Below are 25009 nucleotides of genomic sequence, written 5' to 3' on the forward strand. Positions count from 1 at the left end.
TATCTTTCCTTTGTAAGGGATAGCTGGGATATCTCTCAGATCCCTTACTGAGATTCTTTAGTTCTGAAGACAGAGAAGCAGATTTCATTCATTACCAGCCTATCTCTACTCTATTAAGAAGCAAATGAGTAGATGCTTCTAGGTTACTTTATCCATAACGAATGCATGAATATTGTCTGTTTCTTCCAGAGAGTCACAAAGATACGAGATGGCTTTGAAAAGAAAAGTGCTAGTCTCTGGGGATCAGAATCCTTGTACCTGTCAGAAAGTTAAATATGTCTCAGCTGACAGCAGCTGTTCACTTAGACTTTCAAAATGAAAACCCTTCTGATGGATTAAAAAAAAAAAAAAAAAAACCTGTACACACACACACATATTGCAAAATGTCAAGGGTGTGTGCAAATCAAAGACATATATATGGCTTGTTTTAGCAAAAAATGGAGAAAAGTTATGAAAAAAATTAGATTTCAGCATGTTATTTCAGTTACATTAGTCTGGCCAAACTCAATATTCCAATATCAGTTTTGACTGAAAGTGTTAGTCGCTCAGTCATGTCAGACTCTTTGCGACCCCTTGGACTATAGCCCACCAGGCTACTCTGTCCATGGAATTCTCCAGGCATGAATACTGGAGTAAGTTGCCATTCCCCCCTCCAGGGGATCTTCCTGACCTAGGGATTGAACCTGGGTCTCTGGCAATGCAGGCATTTCCTTACTGTCTGAGCCTCCAGGGTTTGACTGAGGCCATACTCTTACTCTGGAAGATGTGAAGGGTGTGAACAGATAGCAACTCTTAGATAAGTGGAATAAGAGGCAAGGTCTTGGGTGATTTTAATATACAATGGGGTGATAATTATCTAATATAATATGTTTTAAAATCATAACATGATTTGAAGAGTCCACCAAGATCCATGAAGTTAACTAGGGCTAGTTTCTGTTCTGTTAAGAGCCACTTAATTCACTTCTATCAGTTATGTAAATGTAGGTTTAATGTAAGTTGCCCTTGTTCTTCCAAAAGGGTGTGAAGACATATTTTATTTTTGTAGTTTCTGCAGTTTAGTAATACTGCTTATCACTTTAATTTTCAGAACTGCAGTGTGGGAGTGGGATTAGTTGAGGCTTATGGGAAAGAAGGAACTGAAATAAGTCATTGACCATCCCAAGATTCAAAGTTAGGGTAATGTGTTTGGGTACCCAGTGTGGTCCTGGCTAAGCTCTGCTGGGAGCAAAAGGCTACACAGGGTTAAAAGGTGCTCTCTCCCAGAGGGCTGAGGAATCAAGTTTAATACACAACCATATGCATTTGTGAATAATGCTGATTTCTGTCTCAGGGCACACTCAGCAGAACCACTATGGTGTGATACATACATTGAAGAACAATGAATATCGGGAATGAAGAGAATTATAACATTACAGCTCATATTTGCAGCACATCAGGACCTGAAGGTGTAAGGTCTAGAAGCCAAGTACATCATTGCAGTGGTGAGACCACAGGTAAATTAATCCTTTATTGTTCAATTTTCATTTTTTAAAGAAGATTTTCTTTCTTACAGAAAAGATCTTCTTTCTTATAGGGTAGATATAAGTGATTGATGATATATAATAAGTGACTAGCATAGTGCTTGGCACTTAGGTGCTCTCTAAACAGTTTCTAGAAATAAAACTAATTATTATTGTATATTATATATAAGCCACATATTGAGATGAAAAGTACCTATTACACAGAAAGAAGTCTTGGATTCAGGCTCTAAGTGAATCTAGGCAATGCCTTACAGTTTCATAGAACAAAGAAAAAATGCACGTTTTTTAAAATGGCACATCATTTATTCATTCTCTCTGCTTCAGCTTCCTCATCTGTGATATTAGAGAAACAGTAGTCCCTGTCCTCCTTACTTTACAAACAGAAATTTCTATGAATATGAAATGCAGTGGTATTTCTGTGAGCACCATGTAAATGGCCACAAATTATATACATGTTTACTATCACCCCTGTCACTGTCAAGAGGTGGTACTGAACTAGGGTCCACAGGAACACACATGTGGGCAGAGGTGAAGGCCTAGTGGCTTTACTACCTACAACAAATGAAGTGGAGGTTCTGAAGATCCTCATATGCAAACAAGGTCAAATGGAATTACGTGATAAAGAAAGGATGGGACTTTTTCAGACAGCTTTAAGTGATGGTATCTAAATCAATTAATTTGCATTTACTAAACACTTGAGTGAATTAAATCTATTTATTAAACACATAATAAAACTGACACAAGGTAATAAGTTTTATGGGAGCAGAGGTTGGGCCGGTCTTTGCCTACAGTTGTCTCCCAGTGTCTAGCTTTAAGTAAATGAATAACACTGTGTTTGCTGTTTTGAGAGATACACTGAAAAGCAGGACATAGTCCCTCCCTACCTATCTCTCTTCCTCAAACACTTATTGAGAAGTTATTATATGATAGGCACTCTGCAGACTAGGGAAGCAAGCAAACAAGAACTAGACCATTGCACTGACAAGCTAACAGCCCAGAGAGAGATTTACATGTAGAAAGATGAGATGAATATGATACAATGTGACAAGTGATATAACAAAGCAAGAGCAAGTGCTGTGGGAGACCCAGGGGTAGAACACTTCTCTCTGCCCAGATCAGACTAGTTCCTTCTACATAAAACATCTGGAGAACAACACAAGGCTATGTATACTCAAGTGATGGAATAGATATTTCAGGAAGGCAGAGATTAGAAGCCTACTTCCATTATGGAACTAAGAATATACTATATAGTATCAGTAGCTATTAGAAAAAATCATGTCACAACTGGCCTATGGACCAATGGAAAAATAAATGTGAAACCTCTCTAAGGAAATCCTTTGCTGGGTTAGTGTTATTGAGGTCAGACACCTGATTCCAAGTTGGAGCGCCACTGTCCCCCAAATTAGAGAGAGTCCGGAACAAACCCTTTCAATCATAGCAACAGTTCCAAGCACTCACATGTTGATAGTACATTTACAGTTTTAAAGCTTTGGTAATATAACTCCATGCCAAGAAAATGGAAAAACAAGATCTATGTGTCCCCTAAATAGTCCCAGCTGGCTGACTCCTCGAGACCTTCAATCAGGTTAGGAGATTTTGGCTCCTTTTCCAACAGACGAGACAACTACAGACTTAAAGCTCCTGACTCAGCCTTCCTGTCTGTCTCTACCCTATCTTCATGCTCCTTGACTTTAGTACCTCCCATTGCTTGAATTTTTCCTCTCCATGTCCTCATCCTCTTAGCTGCCTACTCCCTTGCCCTAAATTATACACCACCATCAAAACTTCCACACAACTTTAATCTGCATTTTGGACGGCTTCTTTGAAAAGTGGACATCATCTTTGATGGCCTCCACACTTCAGTCTTTGCCCTATCTATTTAACCCATCATCAAGTCCCACTGAGTGGTGTCAACAATACATCTGCATTCATTCACCCTTTCCTCTCCTTGCATCACCTTAGACTAAACCATCATCAATCACTTGGATACTATTAAGCTTGTAACTATAGCTTAATACACCAGTAACAGTTCTAATAAGAATACTAGCACGGTTAAACAGACATGTTAAATTTCCTATTAAAAAAGGATTAGAGTAAATATAAGATTTATTTTACCTTAAAAGGAGGAATGTAGCTTACATGGAAATGTAAATAAAGCTTAAAGTACCTGATTTACAGGTACTTTAAATACAATACTCTGTATGAACTAACAATGTCTACATCACACTGACACCATTTCCCATTTCCTGTTTATGATCACGTATGAGCTTACTGATATTACAAAAACATGTTCAGAGCAAACAATACTTCTAACTCCCTAAAAGCCTACATTCTATAAAAGTAAATCTTACATTTGTAGGAAATTTGTTAATCATTTGGATTATTAATATGAATGAACTCATGTATTATGTAAAGTCAGATCATCTGAATTTTAGTATATGTTGTGCCCTTTAAAGCCACAAGACCTTTAACTAGTCACTTGGCTAATTGATGACTTCTATTGCTCCAAAAAGGGAACAATTAGACCTGACTTACCTTGTGGCTCAAATGGTAAAGCGACTCCCTGCAATGCGGGAGACCGCGATTCAATCCCTGGGTCGGAAAGATCCCCTGGAGAAGGAAATGGCAACCTACTCCAGTATTCATGCCTGGAAAATTCCATGGATGGAGAAGCCTGGCGGGCCACAGTCCATGGGGTTGCAAAGAGTTGGACATGACTGAGCGACTAAAATTTACCTTAATAACAGAATTGTTGTGATGATCAAGTGGGTATAAATGAAATTATATGATGAAAATACGAGTATAAATGACTTTGAGCACTAAATAACACTATATTAATGTAAAAATGTATAGACCAATAGGAGGTAAAACTTATTACTGGTAATTTTTAAATCTTGTCTGTATATATTGGTGAGATAATGTAAAATTTCACAGCCTCTGGAGTGCACATCTATGAAACTCTACCTCTAAACTGAGAGCAGTGATCCAAACTCTCAAGGAACGAGGACCAACAATGTCATAAGAACTCAGGTTGATTACAGGCTTCCCAGGTGGTGCTAGTGGTTAAGAATCTGCCTGCCAATGCAGGAGACATAAGAGACAGGTTAGATCCCTACGTTGGGAAAATCCCCTGGAGAAGGGCATGGCAACCCACTCCAGTATTCTTGCCTGGAGAATCCCATGGACAGAGGAGCCTGGCAGTCCATGCGGTCACAAAGAATCAGACATGACTGTAGTTACTGAAGGGGAAAATATTGTAATGGGATAAACGTGAAGCAAAATGAACAAGCATTGACTGAAACACATTCCCACCATCAACATGCTTTATTTGGGGGCTTTTGTGACAGTGGAGTAATCCGAGTAGCCTTTTCTCTGAGCCTCATGGTTTTCCCATCAGCAACAAGGGTACACTGCCTACGGGGTCCCCACTGCCATAAAGAAATGCATATTTGGTGCGGCCGTTTACTACTTTTCAAGGAATTGGATGTATTCGTATAGGGAGTCCATAAGGCAAATCACTCTTTAGTCCAAAATCGACATGTAAGTATACCTATATCTATATCAATACCTATACCTGTATCACTTATGTATATCTATTCAATTGTTAAAGGGTAAGGCAGGAGTTAAGGCTGAGCTTCAAGATGTAAAAGGAAAATTTAAACACGGTGGGTGAGGTTTGTTTCAGTGGACAAATAGTTCAAAACTGAATATACAAAGTAATGGAAAGACTTCCACAGATGTTATAAGTCTCAGAGGCAAGCACTGAAAAAGAGTGACGGGAGATGATGGATTTAAAAATGGACTCAATTACCTAGTGATTTGATGGCCTTGAAATAAAAATCAGAGGGCTGGATAAAGGAATACAGTCATTGGAAGAATCCAATTTGATGTTCAAACGGGGCTTAAAAACCTCAGAGGAGCAGATTGCTGTTATAATTAGGGATAATGTTTCACTTCGTTTTAAAAATGACTCATTGAAAAGGGAGAGAAAAAAAGAAAACAACTACATTTCCTTGGTCCTCTAATATTAGTGCAGGAATTAGAACCCTAAAGAAAAGGGTAGGAATGTTTTAACAGGCTATTTTGGCTTCATCCCTTTATTTTCTTTACATATGCAATATACATACAATTAGTGAGTACCTTTAGGTGCAAGACCAAGATAATGTTAGCTGCATAACTACAATACAAAAGCACATATTAAAGCCCCAGACTGAGAGCTGTGATTCGCACAATAAGTGCACAGAAGGCCCACAAAAAAAGAATGACTTCACAGCCCTATTTTACTAATGTATTTAACCAATGTTTTAATTAAAAAGAATGCTTGTATATGGTTAAAAATATTTACTAGTAAAATGTAAAAAACAGTAAAATAGAAAATATTGTAAAACATATAATATAAATATTTAACAGTAAAAATATACACATATATACATACATATGATTCTTGTCAGCATTTAAGCACTAAGTCCTATGTCTTAGGGGTAATAATATTAATAATGTCTATATTTATATAAAATACTTTAATTATTTTATATTAAATATTGTGCATAGTGCATGTAAAAATGCACTGTGTGCATGCTGATGTGTGCTTAGTCATGTCCAGCTCTTTGCCAGCTCATGGACTATAGTCCACCAGGCTCCTCTTTCTATCCCAGGCAAGAATACTGGAGTGGGTTACCATTTCCTTCTCCAGGGGATCTTGCTAACCCAGGGATCGAACCCACATCTCTTGCATTGGCAGGTGTATTCTTTACTACTGTGCAACCTGGGTAACCCAAACAGGGATCCCATTACTTATATTCTTCTGCAACTTGGCTTTTGTTTTGTTCAACAATATGCATTTGAAACTTTCCCAGGTTGGCACCAGAAACGATGTAACTTTCTTTCAGCTACTTAGTTTTCCATCACACAGCTATGGCATAATTTTTGCAATAATATGAATGAATATATGTGGCTTACTAGGTGACACCTTACTAGGTGGTTCAGTGGTAAAGAACCCAGCTGCCAATGCAAGAGCTGCAAGAGATGAGGGTTTGATCCTTGGGTTAGGAAGATGCCTTGGAGAAGGGAATGGCTACCCATTCCAGTATTCTTGTCTAGAGAATTCCATGGACCGAGGACCCTGGTGGGCTACAGTCCATGGAGTCATAAAGAGTTGGACACAATTGAGAAACTAAGCACACATGAATGAATATGTAGCTTTAAACATTTTAATATTGTTGCTAGCAATGCTATAATATCCTTGTAGGTACATCTTTCTCTTGCTCTGGTTTTTCTTTTGAATAAGTTCCTGAAATAGAAATTCTGGATCAAAGTCATATACACTTCCAGTATAAACTGGTGGTGCCAAATATGCATTATGTGTATATATTCATGTTCCTTAATCACTACAGTACCCTTTTGCCAACACTGAATATTAGAAAGCTTCACTATTTTGTCAAAAGGACAAGAGATAAACCCTATCTTGTTTAGAGTGTGTTCCTTTAAATATAAGAAAGAATGTACATTTTTCCTTATGTTTTTTAAATTATTTTTTTACTGGTGTATAATTGATTTACTAGGTGTTAGTTTCTGCTGTACTGCAAAGTGAATCAATTATACATATATCCACTTTTTTTAGATTCCCTTCTCATCTAGGTCACCATAGAGCCTTGGAGGGGGCATGGCGATCCACTCCAGTATTCTTGCCTGGAGAATTCCCATGGACAGAGGAGCCTGGCGGGAGACAGTCCATGGGGTCACAAAGAGTCAGACACTACTACAGCAACTTGCCATGCATGCAGAGAGCATTAAGTAGAGTTCCCTGTGCTATACAGTAGACTCATATATTTTATATATAATAGCGTATTCTCTTCCCACAAACTTGACACACTTTTCATAGCTTTCGTCTCTCCAAATCATGAGTGTGGTGAAGGGACCCCAGAGGAGGAACCAGCCTTTCCACTGCAGTCACCCTCGCATCTGCTGGTCATTCAGATTCCTGGATGTCTTACTCTGTATGTGTGATTTGCTCCCACCTACAACCAGAGCAGTGACTACATTTTATTTTATTTGACAAATGCTCAGAGAGTACCGACCCTGTGCCAGGCACTGCTTTGAGCCCTTTACAAATATTGACTCATTCTGGTCTTCATAACAACCCAGTGAAGAAGGTACCCTCATTAGCCACACTCCCACAGGAGGAAACTCAGCCTCTGTGCAGTTAGCAAGTAGCCCAAGGTCGCAGAGGCTGTGACTTGAACCCAAGCTATTGATTCTCATCTGTCCTTGGACTCCACGCTGGTTGTCCCTTCAGAGAAGCAGTGCAATCTCCCAGCTCTGAGGGGACCCACATGGCCTTCCGGTGACAGCCCACTTCTCCCTTCATGCTACCAGTCCTGCCTGAGTATCCCACTCAGTTCTCTCAAAATCCACAGACACAAAGCTCAGAAGCAGAAAGCTCTTCTCTCCCCCGACACTTCCAGTTTTGGACTCTGTCCACCCCTCACACTCTTTTGCACTGCTCCTAGCCTCGAAATGACCATATAATTTATCATCCAAACAGAGACACTTTGACAGTGAAAAAGTCAACTGTTAATAATTACCCCAGGACCACAGGTGTGGACTGGAACTGTCCAGATGAAGCAGACACATGGCCTCCCCATTCCCATCACTTTGCAAAGACACAGAGTACTGGGGTGGCATTCTCTGTGGCCCTGGACAACCGGCTCTTCTCAAGTGACTGGGCCATCCCTACCATTCTCTCCCTTATCTGGGGCCTCTTCCTCCCAGTGTCTGTCCTACCCTTTGCCAATAAAGGTTTACTTCATTGTCAGAAGCACTGAGTGATCAAAGATGAGGGATGATGCAAAATGGCTCCACAAGGCAGAAAGCTCTGGGGGCAGGAGGGAAAGTCAAGCCTTTTGTTCCTCATATACAGTGTGGTCTTGAGTGGATACTTCTCTGAGCCTATATCCCATCTGTAAATGGGGATCATAGTGTTGATTCACAGAGCAGCTGAGTGGAGTAAATGATATGTATAATGTAATGTCAGTGGATCTTGCTATTTCCCTGTGATTGGCCTCATTTCTTTGGATTGTTTTTCTTTTTCTCATTGATTCAAAATGAGTCAGATGGAATTAATAGATTTTGTCTTTGCCATATGTATTGGAAATGTTATTTTTATTTGCAACTTATATTTTTACTTCGTTTGATGTTTTGCTATAAAGGAAATTAAAATCATCTGTGTGATTAAGTTTATTATTATTTTTTTTGCTTTATGAATTCTGGGTTTGCTTTCACAGTCTAAAAATATACAGAAATTTCTGCGTAATTGCATTTAGTGATTTTATGATTTTTTCATTTAAATATTTGACTCATGAAATCATTTTAACATTTATTAATGAATGATGGGCATATATAAACTGTACATATTTAAAGTGTTCAACTCAGTAAGTTGAGATATGTATATACTTTTAAAATCATCACCCTAATCAATATGGTGGACCTATTCATCACTCTGAACAGTTTCTCATTGTCTCTTTTGATTACTCCCCCTGCCCAGTCCCACCCACACCACCCCAGACAATCGCTAACCCAATTTCTATCACTTTAGATTGGTTTGTATTTTCTAGAATTTTGTAGAAACATAATCATTAGTATATAATTTTTGGCTGGTTTCTTTCTCTCAATTATATTGCAATCCATTCATGTGGTAGTGTTTATCAAGAACTTACTCCTCTTTTATTGTTGAACAGTATTCCATTGTGTGGATATAGAACAATTAGTTTATCCTTTTACCTACTGATGGGCATTTGAGTTTTTCAACTTACTAGCTATAACAAAGTTACACAGATTATTGGTGTAAACATTTTTACATGGACATATGTTTCATTTATCGTGATTACACTCCTAAGAATGAGACAAGTAGTTGGTGTGATCAGTGGATGTTTAATTTTGGCAGGTTACTGCCAGACAATTATTTGGTGAGGTTGTGCTAGCTGTCATACCAGCAAAGGATGACAGTTCCAGTTGTCCACACCCTCACTCTTTCTTGGTACCTTTTGTTTAAGAAAAATTTGCCATTAGAATAGGTGTGTAGAAGTGTCTCATTGTGGTTGCAGTGTGCATTTCCCTAATGACAAATGACATTGAACAGTTTTCATGTGCTTGTTTGTATTCTGCTTAACTTTGGTAAAATGTCAACCCAAATCTTCGGCATATTTTTATTAGGATATTTTCTTATTGAGTTTTATGAGCTTGCTATGTATATAGATATAAATCTTTATCAAATAAGCTCAGTCTCTTTTTCTTAATTTTGATGAAGTCCAGTGTGTCCATTTGTTTATGGATCAGTTCTAGGTAAGAAATATTTGCCTAACTCAAGGTCACAAAAATTATTTTTCCTGTTTTATTGTATAAGTTTTAGTTTTTAAATTTAGGCTTGCAATTCATTTTGCATTAATCTTTGTATGTGGATCTAGGTTTGTCTTTTTTACATATAGCATCAATTATTGGTAATGCTATTACCAATAATTTCTATACAGACATCAATTATTGGTAATGATGATACTACTCTAATGTCATAAAGTAAACGGACTGAAGGGCCTCTTTATGAAGGTGAAAGACGGGTGTAAAAAAGCTGGCTTAAAGCTCAACATTCAAAAAACTAAGATCATGGCATCTGGTCTCATCACTTCATGGCAAATAGATGGGGATAAAGTAGAAACAGTGTCATATTTCATTTTGGGGGGCTTCAAAATCACTGTGAATGGTGACTGCAGTCGTGAAATTAAGACGCTTGCTCCTTGGAAGAAAAGCTATGACAAACCTAAGTAAGTGAAGTAAGTGTTAGTTGCTCAGTCGTGTCTGACTCTTTGTGACCCCATGGACTACAGCCTACCAGGCTCCTCTGTCTATGAGAATTTCCAGGCAAGGATATCAGACTGGGTTGCCATTTCCTTCTCCAGGGGATCTTCCCAACCCAGGGATTGGACCCGGGTCTCCTGCACTGCAGGCAGATTCTTTACCGACTGAGCTACAAGGTAGACAGTATATTAAAAAGAAGAGGCATCACTTTGTTGACAAACGTTCATATAGTCAAAGTTATGGTTTTCCAGATGTCACGTACAGATGTGAGCATTGGACTATAAAGACATTTGAGCACTGAAAAATTCATGCTTTTGAACAGTGGTGTTGGAGAAGACTCTTGAGAGTCCCTTGGACTGCAAGGAGATCAAACCAGTCAATCCTAAAGGAAATCAATCCTGAATATTCATTGGAAGGATCGGTGCTGAAGCTGAAACTTCAATACTTTGGCTACCTGATGCAAAGAACTGACTCATTGGAAAAGACCTTAATGTTGGGAAAGATTGAAGGCAAGAAGAGAAGGGGATGACAGAGAATGAGATGGTTGGATGGCATCAGTGACTCAATGGATGTGAGTTTGACTCAAGGATAGTGAAGGACAGGGAAGCCTGGCATGCGGCACTCCATGGGGTCCCAAAGAGTCAGATATGACAGCAAATGAATAACAACAATAAAGGAACTATAAGGTAGAGAGGGATGCTTTGGGAGAAGTTGCAATGTTTGAGAAAGTTCAATGACTACCCTACTCCTCTATTTCCTCCTATTCTCTTCCCAGATTCTCCAACCCCGAACCTAACTAGATATGGAAGAGTAACAAGCAAAGATCATCTATTGCTAGGATGATCATTTTCTTTTTTGCCTTTGACTTATTAACAGAATTTCTATGGTCAAACTGCCTTTGTGCTCCTGGGATGGGGCACACCTTTGTTATCTTTCACTATTTTTATACATCCAATATTATATTTAGGATTTTAGCAACAATATCCATGAATAGAATTTACCAATGTTCTAGTTTTTCTTTGTTGTACTCAGGTTTAAGCAGACTTGAAAGACTTTGGAAGACTTGAAATTTTCCCTTTCTATGTGTGATCTAAAACTGTTCAGGTCACTGACATGTTGTTTGTAAGTTTGAAAGCATTGATGTGTGAAATTGAGGCACACGTTTTTGGTGATGTGAGCATGACTGTGGTTTTCTTCTGTATTGATTTATTTAATTTGTTGTTACTTTTTCATTTATATTTTCATAGAAAATCATTCCTCTTGCATAGAATAAAATTTATATTTTCAGTATATTCTTATTTTACTTCTGTCAATTAGTTTGTTTGCTTTCAATTTTAGTTTGTTTTTTATACATCTAGTTTTTAACTTGCTATCTTCCCAGTCAACACTTTCAGCTTTATGGTTTCCTCATATGTTTCTTGTATAAGGTAGCTATTCGTTTATCTATTACATTCTATTTTCATGCCAACAACTGGCTTTTGGGTTCCTTTTTTCACATATTAATTGATCTTCATTTTATTTCTGTTAATTCTCTCAGTAGTTTTTGTCTTTTCTTGCTATTTATTGAATACTTAATTGTTATTTTCATTTTTTTTTCTCTTATAGTTTTAAGATCATGAATTTCCTCTAAGGACAGTGTTGGCTATATAGCCCATAGGTTCTAATTTGTGCTTTTTCTTCTATGTTATTATTCTGTAAATACTTTGACCAAAATGTTGACAAAGATGGCTTTCATTTTGTTTTTTCCTATTACCAGATGGTTCTAAATCTCTGCTTTTTAAATCTCTGCCTTGTGCATTTTCTGATATGAGTGACTAGTTAAGCACATATTCAAATGCAGAACTTTAAAACTAATTTTATGACCCTAAGAATTACATTCTTTCAGTCCTGAATAGTAAAGCAATAAAATTAATATGTACATATTACAAATATGCTCAGATTCTTTCAGTCCTGAATAGTAAAGCAATAGTTAATATGTACATATTACAAATATGCTCAAAACTCTACCTCTTTTTAAAATTTTCATTGACTATTCATTTACCAATGGTTCTATTTCAAAGATAGAATAGTTTATGAATTTATATATACATATAAAATACATATATACATACATACATATATACATATAAAATACAATAAATTGATTTTAAGATAAACTTCTTTTTAACATTAAAACCTCTGACAGAAAACAGCAAAATTCTGTAAAGCATTTATCCTTCAATAAAAAATAAATTATTAAAAAAAATAAACGTCTCTGAAATTGAGAGGCATAGTTTAATAAGCAGATTTTCCTTAGTGATAAGTAAAGCAACAGTGTATCTTTGCATTTATAGCATCAGTTTCAATGAAATATGGTATTAGTATATCAGAAACAGGTTTAATCTGAGATATAATGTTATAGTAAAATTAAGTTCATTGAGTAAAAATCATATATTTATCATTATGTTTGCCCCTAATATTGAGGACTATTTTATTAATAATTTTTACTATATGGAATTATATTTTGAGAATGTAATTTAATCAAACTATTTCTGAATTCTTGAAATAAGGAGATAGTATATTATACTACAAAGAATACTGTACTGGGATTCAGGATACATTATTTGTATGATCTTTGAGAGCTTCTTAATACTATAGACTTTAAATGGAAGTTTGTGAGACTGGACTAAGATAACTAGATCATCTTGTACCTCCATGAATTCTAATAGTATGTGAATCCATTGACTCTAGGAAGCATAGGCTAACCTCACTGTTCCCATTTAATGATGTAGGTTATGGATGCATCAGAAAGTAAGGTTTAAAATCTGTTCTTGCTATTTCATTCCCTCTAATAAGTAGGGTTTAGAAATTAAGGGAATGCCAGTGTCATTGGCCTGAGTAAAATAGGTGGAAACCCGTTTCTGTGAGTTGAGAGATTCTCCAATCTGAAAAGTGAGAACAGCTGCTTCCAAACTATTATCAGTGCAATGTGCTGGGAGCCAAAGTTTGCATTAACATGGGCACTCAACCCACTCTTTGATCTGTGCTAGCCGTATGACATGTTTGGATTATCTCAAAGTGAGAACCCCCCCTTTTTTTTTTCCTCCATAGATCAGAAGTATCAGTGTACAAACTTCCTACTTATGGCAACTGGACAAAGTTCAGTGACTCAGAGGAAAAAGAATTACACAAACAGGAGTCAAGTCATTGGAGATTTGGACACTAGAGCAAAGCAGCGCCAGCAGATCCCCTGCTAATGGTGAAGAAACCCTTGCAGGCTGTGGTTCTGTGGCAAAACCTCTTCTGCCCAATTCCCATTCTGCAAACTTAATGAAGTCTTCGAAGAACAAGGATTTGCCAAGATAGAGAGTGCTTAAAAAGTCAGCACTTTTCTTCTTTTCAGTTCAGAAAAATTTAGAACTGTATTTTTTCTAAAGGTTTCATTCTGAGTTGTTTCAGTTACTGAATTACTAAAAGATTCTTCTCTTTATTTTTGGTTTCTAATGATTCCTTCAACTAGATATAACAACAGAGTTTTATCACGGGAATATTAGTTACATTGAAAAATTTGGTAGAAAGATAGGGACATTGTGGACCCCATGTAAATATTTTAGTCACCTCATTTCAAATCAGTGACTTTTTATTCCATATCTAATTCATGCAAGCCACTAAGATAGGCACTAAAAAGACTGCAATAATGCATGAGACATAAACACTGCCCTCGAGGTGATTAAAAGACAAGTGCACAAATCAACAGAGCACAGGGTAGACTAAGAACTGTGCCATAATAGTAATTCATCACCCTACATGGATCCTGATAATTCTGTGTGATGTAAATCACAGCAACATTTTCTTAGGTCAATCACCCGAGACAATAGAAATAAAAGCAAAAATAAACAAATGGGACCTAATCAAACTTTTAAGTTTTTGCAGAGCAAAAGAAACCATAAACAAAATGTGTGGTGCCTGTAGACATCCCTCCCTTATTCTGGTATTTTCCACAAGGATGTATCCATCAGCTATTTCTGAATAAAAATAAAGGTCATTATCTTCCATTGCATCCTCATTAACCAGATTTGCTGTTTTCTGTGCATTTTTGTAATGGTTGTATTATCACTAAAATTTTCCCTTTCAAACTTGACTTTGAGGCCTGGTATTTAAAAAATGGCTTTGATCAAATGCACACTCTGCAAGTTATTACAAACATGGAGTGATAATATATATTCCTTTATCAAGGAGATGTCTGTGATTCAAAGTAAATCTTAAGAATGGCTGGGGGAGGGAACATGAAAATAGATTATATCTTCTAATGTTACCTACTATGTGACAAGATAAATGAGCTTATACAATAAAAACAAAAACAATAACACAATCTGTATTCATCAGTAATATTACATGACATTGAATTTAGAATTTCAGAAATGAAGCTGATGAGATTAATACAAATTACTGATGAAACACAATGTAGATAGGAAGAATATAACATTTACATTGGACAGATTTTCTATATATTCCCTACCCCCCTTTTCAGTTTCAGTATTTTGAAGAATCTCAGAGAAAATTTAAAGATCTTGTGACCAGTAATGAACTTCAGATCTTGTACCTGGTACAAGAGTAAGTTTGTTGTAGGTATCACACTCTGTGATTTACATTAGAAGAGAATGGGGTTTTTAGTGCTTAAAAAGCAAATGGTTTATTATCCTTTAGCTGTAGTTCAACTACAAATTCTATCGGAAACTTTCCCTTTTCCCAATACTGGGAGAATTACCCATTCTATGTGTTCTTATCTCATCTTACAATTCACAGTATTAAGTAAGCATTCACTTGTCCATAGGCTTCCCTGGTGGCTCAGATGGTGAACAATTAGGGCAATTAGGGCAGAAATAAATGTAAAAGAAACAAAAGAGACCATAGCAAAAATCAAAGCCAAAAGCTGGTTCTTTGAAAGGATAAATAAAATTGACAAACTATTAGCCAGATTCATCAAGAAACAAACGGAGAAAAATCAAATCAATAAAATTAGAAATGAAAATGGAGAGATCACAACAGACAACACAGAAACACAAAGGATTGATCATAAGAGACTGCTATCAGCAATTATATGCCAATAAAATGGACAACGTGGAAAAAATGGACAAATTCTTAGAAAAGTACAACTTTCCAAAACTGAACCAGGAATAAAAATCTTAACAGACCCATCACAAGCACGGAAATTGAAACTGTAATCAGAAATCTTCCAGCAAACAAAAGCGCAGGTCCAGATGGCTTCACAGCTGAATTCTATCAAAAATTTAGAGAAGAGCTAACACCTATCCTACTCAAACTCTTCCAGAAAATTGCAGAGGAAGGTAAACTTCCAAACTCATTCTATGAGGTCACCATCACCCTAATACCAAAACCTGACAAAGATGCCACAAAAAAGAAAACTACAGGCCACTATCACTGATGAACATAGATGCAAAAATCCTTAACAAAATTCTAGCAATCAGAATCCAACAACACATTAAAAAGATCATACACCATGACCAAGTGAGCTTTATCCCAGGGATGCAAGGATTCTTCAATATCCACAAATCAATCAATGTAATACACCATATTAACAAGTTGAAAAATAAAACCCATATGACTATCTCAATAGACACAGAGAAAGCCTTTGACAAAATTCAACATCCATTTATGATAAAAACTCTCCAGAAAGCAGAAATAGAAGGAACATACCCCAACATAATAAAAGCTATATATGACAAATCCACAGCAAACATTATCCTCAACGGTGAAAAATTGAAAGCATTTCCCCTAAAGTCAGGAAAAGACAAGGGTGCCCACTTTCACCACTACTATTCAACATAGTTTTGGAAGTTTTGGCCACAGGAATCAGAGCAGAAAAAGAAATAAAAGGAATCCAAATTGGAAAAGAAGAAGTAAAACTCTCACTGTTTGCAGATGACATGATCCTATACATAGAAAACCCTAAAGACTCCACCAGAAAATTACTAGAGCTAATCAATGATTAGAGTAAAGTGTCAGGACATAAAATCAACACACAGAAATCCCTTGCATTCCTATACACTAATAATGAGAAAATAAAAAGAGAAATTAAGGAAAAAATTCCATTCACCATTGCAACAAAAAGAATAAAATACTTAGGAATGTATCTACCTAAAGAAACCAAAGACCTATATATAGAAAACTATAAAACACTAGTGAAAGAAATCAAAAAGGACACAAATAGATGGAGAAATATACCATGTTCACAGATTGGAAGAATCAATATAGTGAAAAGGAGTATACTGCCCAAAGCAATCTACTGATTCAATGCAATCCCTATCAAGCTACCAACGATATTTTTCACAGAACTAGAACAAATAATTTCACAATTTGTACAGAAATACAAAAAAACCTGGAATAGCCAAAGCAATCTTGAGAAAGAACAGAACTGGAGGAATCAACTTGCCTGATTTCAGGCTCTACCACAAAGCCACAGTCATCAAGACAGTAATGGTACTGGCACAAAGACAGAAATATAGATCAATGGAACAAAATAGAAAGCCCAGAGATAAATCCACACACCTATGGACACCTTATCTTTGACAAAGGAGGCAAGAATATACAATGGAGAAAAGACAATCTCTTTAACAAGTCGTGCTGGGAAAACTGGTCAACCACTTGTAAAAGAATGAAACCAGAACACTTTCTAACACCATACACAAAATAAACTCAAAATGTATTAAAGATCTAAACGTAAGACCAGAAACTATAAAAGTCCTAGAGGAGAACATAGGCAAAACACTCTCCGACATAAATCACAGCAGGATCCTCTATGACCCACCTCCCAGAATACTGGAAATAAAAGGAAAAATAAACAAATGGGACCTAATTAAACTGAAAAGCTTCTGCACAACAAAGGAAACTATAAGCAAGGTGAAAAGACAGCCTTCAGAATGGGAGAAAATAATAGCAAATGAAGCAACTGACAAACAACGAATCTCAAAAATATACAAGCAACTCCTGTAGCTCAATTCCAGATAAATAAACGACCCAATCAAAAAATGGGCCAAAGAACTATGTAGACATTTCTCCAAAGAAGACATACAGATGGCTTACAAACACATGAAAAGATGTTCAACATCACTCATTATCAGAGAAATGCAAATCAAAACCACAATGAGGTACTATTTCATGCCAGTCAGAATGGCTGCGATCCAAAAGTGTACAAGCAATAAGTGCTTGAGATGGTGTGGAGAAAAGGGAACCCTCTTACACTGTTGGTGGGAATGCAAACTAGTACAGCCACTATGGAGAACAGTGTGGAGATTCCTTAAAAAACTGGAAATAGAGCTGCCTTAGGACCTAGCAATCCCACTGCTGGGCATACACCCTGAGGAAACCAGAACTGAAAGAGACACATGTACCCCAATGTTCATCGCAGCACTGTTTATAATAGCCAGGACATGGAAGCAACCTAGATGTCCATCAGGAGATGAATGGATAAGAAAGCAGTGGTACATATACACAATGGAGTATTATTCAACCATGAAAAAGAATACATTTGAATCAGTTCCAATGAGGTGGAACCTATTATACAGAGTGAAGTAAGCCAGAAAGAAAAACACCAATACAGTATACGAGAGTCCCTTGGACTGCAAGGAGATCCAACCAGTCCATTCTGAAGATCAGCCCTGGGATTTCTTTGGAAGGAATGATGCTAAAGCTGAAACTCCAGTACTTTGGCCACCTCATGCGAAGAGTTGACTCATTGGAAAAGACTCTGATGCTGGGAGGGATTGGGGGCAGGAGGAGAAGGGGACAACCAAGGATGAGATGGCGGGATGGCATCACTGACTCGATGGACATGAGTCTGAGTGAACTCCAGGAGTTGGTGATGGACAGGGAGGCCTGGCATGCTGCGGTTCATGGGGTCATGAAGAGTCGGACACGACTGAGCAACTGAACTGAACTGAACTGAACGCATGTGTCTGGAATTTAGAAAGATGGTAATGATAACCCTGTATGCAAGACAGGAAAAGAGACACAGATGTATAGAACAGTCTTTTGGACTCTGTGGGAGAGGGAGAGGGTGGGATGATTTGGGAGAATGGCATTGAAACATGTATAATATCATACATGAAACGAATCGCCAGTCCAGGTTTGATGCATGATACTGGATGCTTGGGGCTGGTGCACTGGGATGACCCAGAGGGATGGTACGGGGAGGGAGGAGGGAGGGGGGTTCAGGATGGGGAACACGTGTATACCTGTGGCAGATTCATGTTAATGTATGGCAAAACCAATACAATATTTTAAAGTAATTAACCCCCAATTTAAAAAAAAAATAGTGAAAGTGAAGTTGCTCAGTCATGTCCGACTCTTTGCGACCCCATGGACTGTAGCTTACCAGGCTCGTCCCTCCATGGGATTCTCCAAGCAAGAGTACTGGAGTGGGTTGCCATTTCTTTCTCCAGGGGATCTTCCCGACCCAGGGATTGAACCTGGGTCTCCCGCATTCCAGGCAGACGCTTTAACCTCTGAGCCACCAGGGAAACCCTAAAAGAAAGAAAGAAAGAAAGAATCCTCCTGCAATATGGGAGACCCGGATTCAATCCCTGATTTGGAAAGATCCCCTGGAGGAAGGCATGGCAACCCACTCCAGCATTCTTGCCTGGAGAATCCCCATGGACAGAGGAGCCTGGTGGGCTACAGTCCACGGGGTCGCAGAGTCAGACATGACTGCACCTAAGCAGAGGACACAGCACAATAGAGTCGTCTGTGACTCATTCCCTGCTGAATTCCCAGCGACCTGCAGAGTGGATGGAGCATGGTGAGTCTGGAATCTGCAGTACAAAAATAGATGTAAACTATACTGTACCCATGTTTCTTGAGTTAAGGATATGATACGTTGATAGAAACATTATTACTCTTCATGTGGGAATAAAGATTATCAAATTACAAAACAGACGTGACAGCGCAATCTTTCTCAGAACAGTCCATTGACTACATGCCCCACAGGCTTTTGCAAGATCTGGGAAAAAAGAAAATTAATTAAAAGGGCTAATGTTTAAGCAGAAATTTCCATTCCATTCCAAATACATGTTCACATAGGCATTCATACCCTTCAGTGTCTAAAATTTAATTAACAGAGAAGAGCTATCTTTATTTTTCAGATACACAAAGATTGAACTCAGATATATGGCCCAGTCTTTAAGGGAATGGAAAGGAAATGGATAAGAAGAATTTAACTCTATAAAATAGTTTTAAAGTTGTATGAGAATGTTTGCCATGAAAGTTAAGAGTCAGGAAAAAAGAAAATCCCCTTTCTAAACTTAACTCAATTTTTGTACTTTGTCACTTCACAACCACCGTTTTATTTTGTCCAGCTTTCTCACGCCTTCCTCTCATCTCAGAAAAATAAATGCTTTTCTTTGCTGAAGCTAGTCCCTCTATTTCTACCTCAATATGTTTGTGTTCATTGACATCTTCTGTCATTTCTTCTGCCACTCTTTTATATCAGATTTCTTTTAACTCATAAAAATTATTCTCCTTCTCTCTTTTTTTGTTCAGTATATTTATATCTTTGGTGCTAAAATTAAAAATAAAATTAAATAGCTCCTCTGTGTGCACAGTCACTTCAGTCATGTCTGACTCTGCAACCCTATGGACTGTAGCCTCCCAGGCTTCCCTGTCCATGAGAATTCTCCAGGCAAGAATACTGGAGTGGTTTGCTATTTCCTCCTCCATGGGATTCTCCCAGCCCAGGGACTGAACCTGCATTTCTTATGTCTCCTGCATTGGCAGGTGGGTTTTTTACCTCTAGCGCCACCTGAGAAGCCCAATAGCTCCTGGAAAGGAATGAAAAATGTTCAACTATTCATATCAGTTCAGTTCAGTTCAGTCGCTCAGTCGTGTCCGACTCTTCACGACCCCATGAATCGCAGCACGCCAGGCCTCCCTGTCCATCACCAACTCCTGGAGTTCACTCAGACTCACGTCCATCAAGTTTGTGATGCCATCCAGCCATCTCATCCTCTGTTGTCCCCTTCTCCTCCTGCCCCCAATCCCTCCCAGCATCAGAGTCTTTTCCAATGAGTCAACTCTTCACATGAGGTGGCCAAAGTACTGGAGTTTCAGCTTTAACATCATTCCCTCCAAAGAAATTCCAGGGTTGATCTCCTTCAGAATGGACTGGTTGGATCTCCTTGCAGTCCAAGGGACTCTCAAGAGTCTTCTCCAACACCACAGTTCAAAAGCATCAATTCTTCGGTGCTCAGCCTTCTTCACAGTCCAACTCTCACATCCATACATGACCACAGGAAAAACCATAGCCTTGACTAGGCGGACCTTAGTCAGCAAAGTAATGTCTCTGCTTTTGAATATGCTATCTAGGTGCTGTATTTTTAAAGATTTATTTATTTGTATTGAAGTATAGCTGATTTACAATGTTGTGTTAGTTTCAGGTGTACAGCAAAATGACTCAGTTATATATACAATATTTTTTCAGATTCTTTTCCCTTATGTGCTTTGCTCAGCCACTCAATTAGGTTTGACTGTTTGCAACTGCATGAACTGTAGCCCACCAGGCTCCTCTTTCCATGGGGATTCTCCAGGCAAACATACTGGAGTGGGTCACCATGCCTTCCTCCAGGGGATCTTCCCAAACTGGGGATAGAATCCAGGTCTCCTGCATTGCAGGTAGATTCTTTACTGTCTGAGCCACCAGACAAGCTCTTAAGGTTCTTACAAAAAATTGAGTAGAGTTCTCTATGCTATACTGTAGGTCCTTGTTATTTATCTATTTTATACATAATATTGTGTATCTGTTAATCTCAAACTCCTAAATTATCCCTTCCATCCTTTCCCTTTGGTAACCACAAGTTTGTTTTCTATAGCTGTGGATGTGTTTCTTTTTTATTATATAAATTCATTTGTATCATTTCTTCCTTAAATTCCATATAAGTACATGATGGTGTGATCACTCACCTAGAGCCAGACATACTGGAGTGCTAAGTCAAGTGGGCCTTAGAAAGCATCACTACAAACAAAGCTAGTGGAGGTGATAGAATTCTAGCTGAACTATTTTAGATCCTAAAAGATTAAAGTGGTGCACTCAGTGTGCCAGCAAATTTGGAAAACTCAGCAGTGGTGACAGGACTGGAAAAGGTAAAAATTCATTCCAATGCCAAACAAGGGCAATGCCAATGAATGTTGAAACTACCGAATGATTGCACTCATCTCACATCATGGCGAGGTCATGCTCAAAATTCTCCAAGCTGGGCTTCAAGAGTATGTGAACCGAGAACTTCCTGATGTACAAGCTGGATTTAGAAAAGGCAGAGGAACCAGAGATCGAATTACTATCATAGAAAAAGCAAGGGAATCCAGAAAAACATCTACTTCTGCTTCATTGACTACACTAAAGCCTTTGACCATGTGGATCACAACAAAGTGGAAAAATCTTCAAGAGATGGGAATACCAGACCACCTTACCTGCCTCCTGAGAAATCTGTTTGCAGGTCAAGGAGCAACAGTTAGAACTAAACATGGAACAACAGACTGGTTCCAAATTGAGAAAGGAATATGTCAAGGCTGTATATTGTCACCTTGCTTATTTAACTTATATGCAGAGCACATCACGTGAAATGCTGGGCTGGATGAAGCACAAGCTGGAAACAAGATTGCCGGGAGAATAACCTCAAATATGCAGATGGCATCACTTTTATGGCAGAAAGCAAACAGGAACTGAAGAGCCTTTTGATGAAAGTGAAAGAGGAGAGTGAAAAAGTTGGCTTAAAGCTCAACATTCAGAAAACAAAGATCATGGCATCCGGTCCCATGACTTTATGACAAATAGATGGGGAAACAATGGAAACAGTGATAGATTTTATTTTCTTGGGATCCAAAATCAGATGGTCACTGCACCCATGAAATTAAAAGGTGCTTGCTCCTTGGAAGAATAGCTATGACCAACCTAGAAGGTGTATTAAAAAGCAGACATTACTTTGCCAACAAAGGTCCATCTAGTTAAAGCTATGGTTTTTCCAGTAGTCATGTATGAATGTGAGAGTTGGACCATAAAAAATACTGAGCACTACAGAACTGATACTTTTGAATTGTGGTACTGGAGAAGACTCTTGAGAGTCCCTCGGACTGCAAGGAGATCAAACCAGTCAATTCTAAAGGAAATCAATCCTGAATATTCATTGGAAGGACTGATGCTGAAGTTGAAACTCCAATACTTTGGCCACCTGATGTGAAGAGTCGACTCATTGGAAAAATCCTTGATGCTGGGAAAGTTGAAGGCATGAGGAGAAGGGGAAGACAGAGGATGAGATGCTGCAGTCCATGTGGTCACAAAGAGTGGGACATGACTGAGAGACTGAAGAACAACAACAAATATAAGCACAAAGTAAAATGATGCAAGTTTATGCAAAGCAGATCATCAAAACTTAAAAAATTTGGCAACACAAATTCAATAAGGAATGGTTCAACAGGCTGTTTCATGGTGAAAACGGAACAACCTCTGTGAATAGGAATTTGGTACTCTCTATACAAATTGGATGGCATCACTGACTCGATGGACGCGAGTCTGAGTGAACTCGGGGAGTTGGTGATGGACAGGGAGCCCTGGCATGCTGTGATTCATGGGGTGGCAAAGAGTCGGACAGGACAGAGCGACTGAACTGAACTGAACTGTTACCAATTTCCCTGATAGATCAGTTGGTAAAGAATCTGCCTTCAATGCAGGATACCCCAGTTCGATTCCTGGGTGAGGAGATTCACTGAAGAAGTGATAGGTTACCCAATCCAGTATTCTTGGGCTTCCCTTGTGGCTTAGCTGGTAAAGAATCCGCCTGCAATGCTGGAGACCTGGGTTCGATCCCTGGGTTGGGAAGATCCCCTGGAGAAGGGAAAAGGCTACCCACTTCAGTATTCTGGCCTGGAGAATTCCATGGACTCTATAGTCCACGGGATCACAAAGAGTAGAACACGACTGAGCAATTTTCACTTTCATACAAATTTAAAATGTAATTATTTGTCTAGGATTTTCACACAAAAATACATAGCATTGATTTCATTGTCATGGTTTATAATAACAAGAAAAGTTTGTGAAGAGTTCATTGTCATGGTTTGCAAAGGTAATATGTAAAAAATTATCAAGAAGTAAAGGTACAGTAGTAAGGCATTCATTAAATATATTATTGTCATACAGAAACTAGGATGAAGCTACTCAGAAAAGTAAGTAGTGATGTCAAAAATATCACTGTTCAAAATATTTGTAGTTTTGTTTACTTTTTAAAATCAGTGTGTGGAGATATGCACAAATATTCACATATATCACTTATAATGCATTTCTATAGACCACATAAAAATTATTTCCAGAAATTACTTTTTAGAAGTCAAACTGGAGGTGCCAAAACATTTTACATTTTTTCAGTCTATGTCAGTATTATTGTTTAAATTTTTTGCTACGTTACTTTCATAATTAATTTATTTATATAGTTGATAGGATAGAGTTTGAACTAAAACAAAAATCCCATCATTTAAATTCAGGTTGTCACTTTTACTCTTGATGTTGTTTATAACTCTGTTCATTGTGTAAAATAAAAATAACATCAGTATTGAAAGGCTGCCTTCTTTCTCCCCTATGTGTCTATACGCTATTACCTAGGAGCACTCAATGTTAATATTTTGGTGACCTTTCTTCCAGGGCACCTCTCCTGGTTCTTGCCTGGATTTCCCACCAGCCCTAAGGAGAAGGATTCACGGCAGGCAGGAGCTCTGGCTATGGAGTCACTGTAACCCTGTGCCTTACTGTTCATGTGACTCTGGCCAACTTACCTAAAAATTCATGGTGCCTCTGTTTTCTCTTATGCTTAATGGAACCTATTAATGTTGTCATGGAAAAGGGAAAATCCAGGCATATCACAGTAATATCTGGGACATAGTAAGTGCTCATTGTGTGTTCTCAGTCAATAAGTTGTGTCCAACTCTTTGCGACTCTATCAACTGTAGTCTGCCAGGGTCTTCTGACCATGGGGTTTTTTAGGTAAGAACACTGGAGCAGGTTGCCATTTCCTAATCCAGGGGATCTTCCCAACCCAGAGAAGGGATTGAACTTGCATCTCTTGTGTCTTCTGCTTTGGCAGGCAGATTCTTTACCACTGTGCCACCTATGAAAGCCAAGTGCTCATTAGAGGTGATTATTATCCCCATATTCAGACCATTCTTTTCCATTTTTCCTCTCCCCATCCTATAGTTTTTCAAGCTCTCCATTATTAAAGCCACATCATGACCTTGACACTCTCTCCATTTATTATTCTCTCATGTTCCCTCCTTGAGTCTAGGTTGCCTTCTGCATTGCTACTTCCTTTAACTACCACACTGCCCTCTATCCTTCACCATATACCTTTTATCTGCATTATTCTGCTAGAACTGTTCCATAAACACTTGCTAAAAGCTCAATGTAGTCGTTAAATAAAATGACAATTCCTTAGCACTGTGCGAGCTTTTTACTGCGTTTCAAGCATCCCTGCTGATCTTTCATCTCTTCCCTTGGTTTTCTTGACAGTTTTTTCAGTACCTTTCAAATGAGCCTCTTTAACTCATTTAACCTTCCTTTAAATGCACAAGTCCACGTGCTTCTTTGATGATTTTGTTTTTCCTTTTAT

The 25009-nt window shown here is 38.1% G+C and overlaps 1 non-coding gene across 1 annotated transcript; it reads right to left on the reverse strand.

Moving 5' to 3' along the window:
- Window positions 1–18814: 18814 nt before the first annotated feature.
- Window positions 18815–18886, reverse strand: TRNAS-GGA. Its single transcript has one exon. It is a non-coding gene; the product is annotated as a tRNA-Ser (tRNA).
- Between the last annotated feature and the right edge of the window lie 6123 nt (window positions 18887–25009).

Source organism: Oryx dammah, unplaced genomic scaffold (genome assembly GCF_014754425.2).
Source record: "Oryx dammah isolate SB20612 unplaced genomic scaffold, SCBI_Odam_1.1 HiC_scaffold_20, whole genome shotgun sequence".
Taxonomy (NCBI): domain Eukaryota; kingdom Metazoa; phylum Chordata; class Mammalia; order Artiodactyla; family Bovidae; genus Oryx; species Oryx dammah.